We start from the raw sequence: 9,511 nt of genomic DNA, 5'->3' as shown, positions 1-9,511 counted from the left end.
CAACAACAATTTTCATCATGTTATCTGTAATCAGTAATGGCCTACAATTCGAAAGTAATCTACCCAGCTCTGCCTGTAACATTAAAATGTCACATTGTTGGGTTAGCAATATGCATATTATGGCAAACGGAAGTGCTGCAAACTCCAAATCAGTCACTGAGTGAGGTAGAGGGCAGATAGCGAGAAAGCTCACTTGGATTTGGAGCAGAGCTCCAAAGTTGAAAAAGTAGATGATGTAGTTCCTGTCAGCTCACAGCTGTCTCTCTCGCTCTCTTGCTACTAGTGGTTTTCTGTTCCATCATCTCACTGACTAGTTTTCGGTTTATTTCTTTGTTAAGTGCTGCATTTCAACACCCTCACGGTCCCACTATGTCACTCTGTGTGTCGCAACTGGTAGCTGGTTTTTATTAGGTTTGGGTTTTTAAATGTGATCTTCAGGTCTGACTCAGCTGCTCTACCATGTGACAGAGTTTAGCGGTGAATCATTTAGCTCGTGTGTGTTTAACAACTGGTAGTTTTGCAGAAGTGAACTGCAAGAAAATGCACACTCATGCACACTGCTGTCAGAATCTGGGTCATTGCTTTTATTGTGTCAGTGGTGTTAGCTGAGGCAAGCATCTTTGTTATTGTTCATACTTAGGGTTGGGTTATTTCAGTATTACACACTATTACACACATGACACGTCCAACACAGTTTGTGTTACGAACATGAATGATTTGTCAAATTATTGTGCAGCTTAATTGAGCAGTATGTGTTTATTTGATTACTTTTCCAAGTGTATGATCAAGTTTTGCTTGAATATCATTGAGACTTGCAGGGGGACTTTTTTGAATTAGGCCAGTAAGCAACCACCTAGCAACCATCCATAATAGCATGGCAACCACCTAGCAATGGCTTAGAAACCTCTAATAAAACACCCTACCAACTGCATGGCAACATCCTAAAACAACCCAGAACACCCTAGCAACCACATAAAATGCAAAAAAAAAACAAAAAAAAAAAAACATCAGAACACACTAGTAACCATATAGTAATGTGCAAAAACTACACAGTACACCTTGGTAACCACTCAAAACACCCTAGCAACTGCATAGCAACATACAAAAGCCATCCAGAACACCTTAGCAACCACTCAAAACACCATAGCAACTGCATAGCAGCATACAAAATACATCCAGAACCCCCTAGCAACCACATAACATGCAAAAGCCATCAGAACACCTCAGTAACCATACAGCAATGGGCAAAAACCACCATGTACATCCTGCCAACCACTCAAAATACCCTAGCAACTGCATAACAACATGCAAAACCACCAAGAACACCCTAGTGACCAAATAGCAACATGCAGAAACCTCCTAATACATCCTAGAAACTGTATAGCAGCATGATAAAACCACCCACAACACCCTGCCAAGCACATAACAATGTTCAAAAACCACCCAGAACACCTTAGAAACCACTCAAAACAACCTAGCAACCATGCAACAACACCTTGTAGTTTTGCATCCAATCACATTTTATTTGAAAAAAATGTTGTTTTTTTAATTCTGGAACAGGAAAATCAAGACTTCTGGCTTGAGATGGAACCAAAAACCGAGAACATAAGAGAAAGGTTTATAAATCTTAAGTACCACCCATAGGGTTGCATCATTCAAAAGATAGGCTGACACTGCATTAGCCCCAAATGCTGGCAATTGAAAGACAAACACCAATGTTCCCAGGTCTTAAATTTGCTCGGACAGATGAAGTAAAGCCCGTCTCGTTTAGTATAATTGCTGTTGGTTGGATTCAAGTTTGAATGAAATGGCCATTATTCTCATTCACATGGATCAGAGGCCAGCATCGCCCCAGAGCAACAACAACCTCATCATTTGGTGCCCTGACCCCGCCTACAGCTCATCTCTCTGACGTTTTAAACACCCTAATTTAATGCCCCCTCTCACAAGGACATATTTGTCCCCCAACCCCTAGTCGGCACCCAAAAGCCTTCGCTCTTTACATCACGCACATAGTAGCCATTGGGACAAAACTCTTTTGAGTTTTCATTGGTGGTTTGATATCGACTTTGACAAAACTGCATGCTTCACTCTGCTTACATGGCAGTCAAATTCTCGCACAGTCATTTACATGGACGTGACTTCAGACAGACACCCAAGCGCATATTCCTTCACCCGTCTAGTTAATGCCGCCAGCCCTGGAGTTTAATCCCAAAATCAATCTCCTCTCCAGGGTTTCCGCTTGCTTCACCGTGGCCTTGACAGACAATAAGATCCAGAAGAGAGAGAGAGCGAGAGAGATCATCCGTCTGTAAAGTAGGTCTTCCATTCAAACCAGCTCACCCTCATTCTTCCCATTCATGGCGCTGGGGATGGCTGTTTAGACCAGACAATGCCGGGTGGTTTACTGGGATCTGAAAGGCCAAGCAGAGGTCTGTCGTCTGTGCCAGATTGAAGGCAGATACTGGGGCACCACTTGCTGAGGAACATCTGGACGTCATGCGCATCTATTCACCCACTTAACAGCAGAATAGAGATTTCACAAGTATTGTGAAGATCTCTTTAGGAAGAGGACATGAACTCAGAAGCTTAAAGATTTACATGTTTGTGTTGGAAGGTTAATGCAAATGTAAGGTGGTGCCATGTAAACTTCGGATTATCTGTCTATAAAAGGTTATTCGGGGACACAGCCTTTCAAGGTTTAGGTTTAATATTAATAACCAACTGAGAAAAAAAAATAGTCACATACTTCAATTATCAATTAATAATTATTTCTCCCATTCGTCTTGCTTCAAGACCCAGATTTTACATTGGACATCAAGTAGCAACCCAGCACAGTATCCAAATTGTTCTCTCATACAAATTTAGTTCGAGAAATCTGGTCATAAAATAAATTAATGTTATATTGAATATAATATTACGGTTGCAACTGATGAGGATTTGGCACCCTGTCTAAATGAAGCCAAATAAATTTGAGCCTTGAATTTGATTAGATGGACAACCTTTGACATCAACAACAAAAGAAGCATTTATCCTCCATTTTAAGAGTAATAAGCATGATAATATGATTATTTGCATAAGGATTGTTTTTCCTGCTGTTCTAGACCTCTTTTTGGGGTTGTGACCTGTCAGTTCTGTCATTGACAGCAATGAGATTAAAATGAGAGCAGATGGATATTTGGCACCCTGCTTCTGCAGTTGTCTCACATATGTAATCTTTAGAGTTTCAAACAAAGTCTCCAATACTTCTACCAAATGTTCCTACTAAGATGCCAAATGTCTACAACCAAATGTCAGATACATGTACAACTCTGCACTTGTATTGTATGTCAATAATTTATTTCAGTAATGTTCTCATTTGTGTCTTTTTATTTTTCCCAAGGATCTACAGGAGAAACATCTGAGACAAAGCCTCCTTAGCTATGAAAGAGCAACTTCTTTTCCTATGGAAACTTAGGACAGGGAAACCTCATCTTCATATCACATCACAAAGGCTTCAAAAACTCTATAAACACAATAACCATAATCTGGGCGACCAGTTCCACTGCTGCTATCTCCGTCCTGCAGATCCAGTCATATTGTCCCAAGAGGAAGGAGGGGGTGGGAAAAGACAGACAGAAAGTAGGAAAGAAAGGGGGATAAAAGTTGATATTTCATACAGAAAGGATCATCACAGCTGCGGGTTGAGGATAGTTTCTGTTGAAGAGTGATTAGTTTTTTTAGGTCTTTATTGAGCTGATGTTTTAGTAAGTAATTTTTTCTTCATTGCAGTTGGATTTAGGACCCCTGCCCCCTTCTTAAAAGCTGGTTGTGTGCATGTATGCAGGGGGTGGTGGAGCCTCGTCCCCTGCCCCAGACAATGGGTGCAGATGGCCTTCAGGGAAGGGTAAATGTGGGGTGGGTAAAGACAGACATCTGCAAGAAACAGAGGGAGAGAGTGTGGCGTTTAATTCTGGAAAGCTAACTGTGTATTTTGGGTAGGAGGAATTGGCCAAAAGTAGACAAGAAGAGACAAGTCTACAAATATTAACCAGGAGAGTGACTCAGACATGAGTTGAGGGCCTAAAGTCATCTGCATAATAAAAGCAGTATTGTTTTCAGTCATTTACTAACCCTAGTTCCAAAACTATTTGGTTTTGTACACCCAAAAGTAGATATTTTGCAGAACGTCCAAGCTGCTTGATTCCCTGCAACAAACATTAAAGTTATTTATCCTCTCTAGCTCCAAAAAGGACAAAAACAGTATAAAAGGTGTCTATATTACTTGTTTGCTGTGTCACGTTAATCTCTTTTGAGTGAAGTGTGGTTGACTCAGTGTTCTTTTTTAGTTAACCATGTTTCTGTCCTTGTTTCATTATCTCTCACAGTTTAAATTGTTTTTGTTAAATCAGCCACCATGTGTTCCTGAGGAAGTGACAACTCTCAGCCCCTGGTGCAACTGGGTCAGTGTGGTTTTGGGGTGTAAGGCTGATATCCGCTGTCAAGAAAACCCATCTCATCCTGAAGTCTTACACCCTGCAAGAAAACAACATGATAAATCTAGAACTTGACCGTCATAATCACCCAAGCTAAGCCGAGCACTTGCTGACAGATTTGTTTATAATGGGAGCTTTCCAGTTTAGTCATGTCATGTCACCTGCTTGTAGTCCATTCATCTGTCACTTTGTAGAAGCTAATCAAAATAAGACGGATGCCAGTGTGGGTGTGACACTGTCCTCATCTTTGAAAACTGTGACCAAAACTGCAATAGGTAAAGGAAAACACGAGTCAGACTTAAATATCTTGTCCACTTCCAATACAAATAAACATTTTTGTACAGTGAATTTATTACTGGTAAATCCAGTTTAAGCTTTTAGCTGTGTTTTGGAACATGTAGCAAGTTTACATTGAGGCAGGTTTCTTGCAGATACAAGTTGGTCATTAGCTGATCTTTAGTTGGTCAATCCAGCCACTATGTTCCAAAAAAACAGCTTGACTCATCTTATCACCAACTTGCACCAGCTGATAACCCACTTGGACCAGCAAGAAACCAACTACCAGCTGGACATATCAAAACGTACAACAGGTTTACAGAACATAGTATCTGGTTGACCAACTAAAGACCAACCTGGACCTGCAATAAACAGCTACCATGTTACAAAAGACAGCTAGCATTAAGCTGGATTTCCACCATGGTTACTGGCTGCCATGACCACGAAACTATCAAAATTTCATTTCTAATTAAACAATGTTGGTATTGGTTGGGTCGCCTCTTGATGTCCAGAAGTAAAACAATTTGAGAACCATTGATCTAGTGACACAAATACCCAAATACAGTTCCTAAAATGCATAGACCTCAGAACGTTACATAGCAGAGTCAGGTTACTAATCAATGGTTGTTTTTCTCACGTTGAGAAACACAATGGCATCAGTGTGACCTACTGCTCGATGTAGTTGCCCTGAAACTGATGCATTACATGCGCACAATTGGCTTATCTCACAAGGAGGCCAGTGTGTGTGCGTTATGACACAGGGTCGTCCTGGATTAGACGGCCGATCGGCCCTCGTTGTGCACGCTAAGATATCCTGAGAGTTCGCAGGACAGGGCGGCTCTCACAGTATTGTGTTACAGGAAAGAGAGAGCCAACAGGTACAAAATGAACCTAAATATGATCTCATGCTTTTCCCTCCCCTCTCTTTCTCTTCGCTCCCCTCCCTCCATTCTTGGCAGCCGGCCGTCACACGGGAGACACATTGCATGACTCCCTCGTTTTTATTTCCCCCCACTGCATTCTCTCTGAACCATCAGGCTGGTAAAGGGAGGAGAAGATGCAGTCGGATATTGGTGGTGTTTTCTTCAGCGCCTTAATCCCTTTTTAATATCAGATTTAGGAAGTAGGCAGAGAGGGACTGGTGAAGAGCCAGATCCCAGTGCCGAGTTGGCCTCCTAGAGTCGTGCTGCAAAGTCATTCCATTTAAACACAATCTCATAGCGGCCTGTCCTCATTTAGAGGGCTGATGGGAGCGTGTTTGTCATCACACATTGCTGACATGGCTTTGGATCTGTTTTGCTCCAATTCAAGAAGCTTCTGTTCTCTCTGAAACAGGCTCGGATTGAGGCCAGTTACAGTCTGAATGGTGCTAATTTTAGTCCTGGTTTAACTGGACTTGCACACTTCACTTCGAATTATAAAAGAAAGCTGTTGTAAAATAGCCATTATAAAGTGGACAGTTCTGGTCAATGTCCATCATGTTAAAACCTACCAAAGGCCTTTAGCCGTGAGAAAAATACAGCTTTGCAGTTCATGTCTGTTGGCATTGAAATCATGGAAATGCTAATGTACTTCAAAATTAAAGCAAAGATATTTGTTTGCAGTGGCATAAACAAACTTTTGCTCAATAGCAGGGGGACCATACTGTGGATATATTGTGCCTTTGGATGTAAGAATCGGAATGCAATCATTTTTATGGAATACTGTCATCAAAGACGCCATTTGAAACTAAACGCAGATGTTTACTTTTAAAGCATAAATTTGATTTAAACAATAGGTTTACATAATACGTATTCACATATGCAGACATATTGTATTAGCCCTACTGTTACAGCATGAAATACTATTTAAACCTACTGTTTATATACAGTATACTATTTAAACATTTTACATAACATTTACCTATTTTATCTCACAATTCTGACTTTTTTCACGAGTTTGTCAATTCTGAGGGGAAAAAAGTCCGAATTTCGGAAATATAAACTGATATATTCCATGGACTCCATACACTGCTACTATAAAATTGGTCATTTTCTGCCACCAGATAGGTTTTTTTTTGCCCACAAAAAAAAAAAAAAAAACACTTCACTGTTTGCAAACACCAAAATTGGTCTATATAAACCAGAGACTCGTGCTTATGACTATACATGCGCAAAATTATTTTCATGGGGCATGTCATTCCAGATTTTGTTGCCAATTTGAAATATGTTATTCAATTGCGAGTTCAGGAAAGTTTTTGAGATTTCAGATAGGACTTGGTCTTGGATGCACGAAATAGCTGTGTTGCAAAAATGGCTGCCGAGTAAACAGACTTTCCTTGTTAGGAGCTTTGCATCCCTCCTCTGACAGCACCTGCTACTGATTAGCATTAGCATGTAGCAAATGAGGTTTTATTTTTTGAACAATTTAGCCACTAGCTTAACACTAAGCTCAGTTAGTTTAAGCACGACATCATGAGGAAGGGGGAACAGCATCTTGCTTAACACCAAGCTACAATGCAAACTGAAGCCTACTAGCTATTTCGAAGAAAGGACAAGCCCTTTGAAAAGTTTGTAAACAGCCTACGGTCGTACTTTCTCGCAGTTTGGCAGAGTTACGACAACAGGTGTGGTCTCAGGACACCCGTCAGATAATAGGAGCATTTTATTCAAGTGGTCTTGAATGTGCTGAAACGCACTCACGTTCACATGCAGACCTTGAGAGTTTAGGCGTGTATAAGTGTTATAAGTCACACTCACACACATCCATCTCTGTCACTTAGGAAACCTGACCCTCCTATTTACGACCGCTCAGGTCAACACAGGAGAGGGATGCACGGGAGACAATGTGCAGAGCGCAAGGGCTGATCCTGATTAACCCTCTCTGACCTACACTGCCATCCTACACTGTGTGTGCGAGAAAGAGAGAGTGTGAGCCAGGTCAGCATGTGCATTTGTGGGTAGGCCGCTGCTTAGAGTTTGTGTCTGTGTGTGTGTGGACCTGCAGTGCGGTGGGCTCCATTAAAGGCATTGTCCCCTAGTTGGGACATCCTCCTACCTCCCTCCACGGTGACCCCGCTGACCTCTTTTCATGCGTAGATGGGGTCTGCCTCTCTCTTGCCCTGGCACAGTGATGGGATGGTTTCTTCCTTGAAAGTAGTTGGGGGGACTCCAATACACCATCTGCTCCAGATGTCTTGTCCATTGGACACCGGTTCACAGCAGGACTCGTCACCCAAGGAAATTATACCAACAGAATATCATTTACACCCTTAAAGACAAATGATATGTTCACATTAGAAAGGCACACTGCTGCCCATTTAAAGTGGGTTCACAGCAGCTAACATCAAATATATTGATTTTAGTTGAGTTAGAACCAGCAGAGCAGTTAAGAACCCAATAATAATAAAACAAAACATATACATACATATGTAGATATAGAAAGATAGATGTTTAAAAATTATTCATATATGATTTATATTATATGCATATATATTTGTTTAAAATTAAATATTTTATATAGTACTTTGTATATATGCATGTATATATATATATATATATATATATATATATATACACACACACACACGGAGTACATTTTTGTAAAAAGGTTAGTATGAATATATATTTAAAAATTAATAAAATATTAATTAATTGTTCATATTAATTGTATGATTTATATTGCTATTTATTTAAACGTATATAATTCATATAAATATTTACATGTTTATTATATATACACACACAATACCACATTCAAATATTACTGTACATTTATTTATACTGACATATAGTATTTAAAATACACACATTAAAATTAAATTATTAAAATTAAAATATATAGTGTTTATGAAAACAACATAGGTAACAAATATACATTTATTATATAAACTATATGTATATAGTTACAATATATATCAATTATATATATATATATATATATATATATATATATATATATGCATGTAAAAATATATCGTTTATAAAAAATAACAGGTAATAATAAAATACAATACATATATACATTAAATGTATATAAATATGTACTATATAGTATTTAGTATTATATATGGTATGCAATGTATATATATATACACATATATATATATATATATATATATATATATATATATATATATATATATATATATATAAAAACGTATATATGTATCTAATAAATACATTTAATTTATAATAAAATAATATATACATATACATATTTAGAAATATTATTTCATTCATTCATTCATATATATATATATATTCATATTCATATATATATATATATTCATATATATATATATATATATATATATATATATATAAATAAATAAATAAAACCTAATATCTATAGACAGTAAGACAGATAAACACATTCTTTTCATGAATGTCATATTAGCCTAGAAAAGTTCTGCAAAAGCTATTTTGCATGAACTTTGCATTTCAGGATAAGTGCAGTTCATGTGGCAGCTTCTGCTGCTCACACAGGTTCTCTGCTTGACGTTTAGCAACGCTTCCTGACAGTGAACTTGGCGAGGCTCAAAAGAACATTGTGTCTCCTGACGGTTCAGTTAGGTCTGTCCATGAGAGCATACGAACAAACTGTCCGGGCTTTTCAGGGAGGGCAGGAGTGAAGCAGGAGTACTGAAAGAAGGAAAAAGGGAGTCTCTGGTCTTCGAGGGTTTTGCCGGCACAAATCCACCTCCCCTTCAGCTCCACAGAGCTCATCTCAGTGGCCTGTAGAGGGAGCGTGTTTCTCTGTGTTCATCCCCTCTGGCTGGG

Source organism: Barbus barbus (genome assembly GCF_936440315.1).
Source record: "Barbus barbus genome assembly, chromosome: 9".
Classification (NCBI taxonomy): domain Eukaryota; kingdom Metazoa; phylum Chordata; class Actinopteri; order Cypriniformes; family Cyprinidae; genus Barbus; species Barbus barbus.
The sequence above is the reverse complement of the archived record's forward strand: the minus strand, read 5'-3'. Positions refer to the sequence as shown.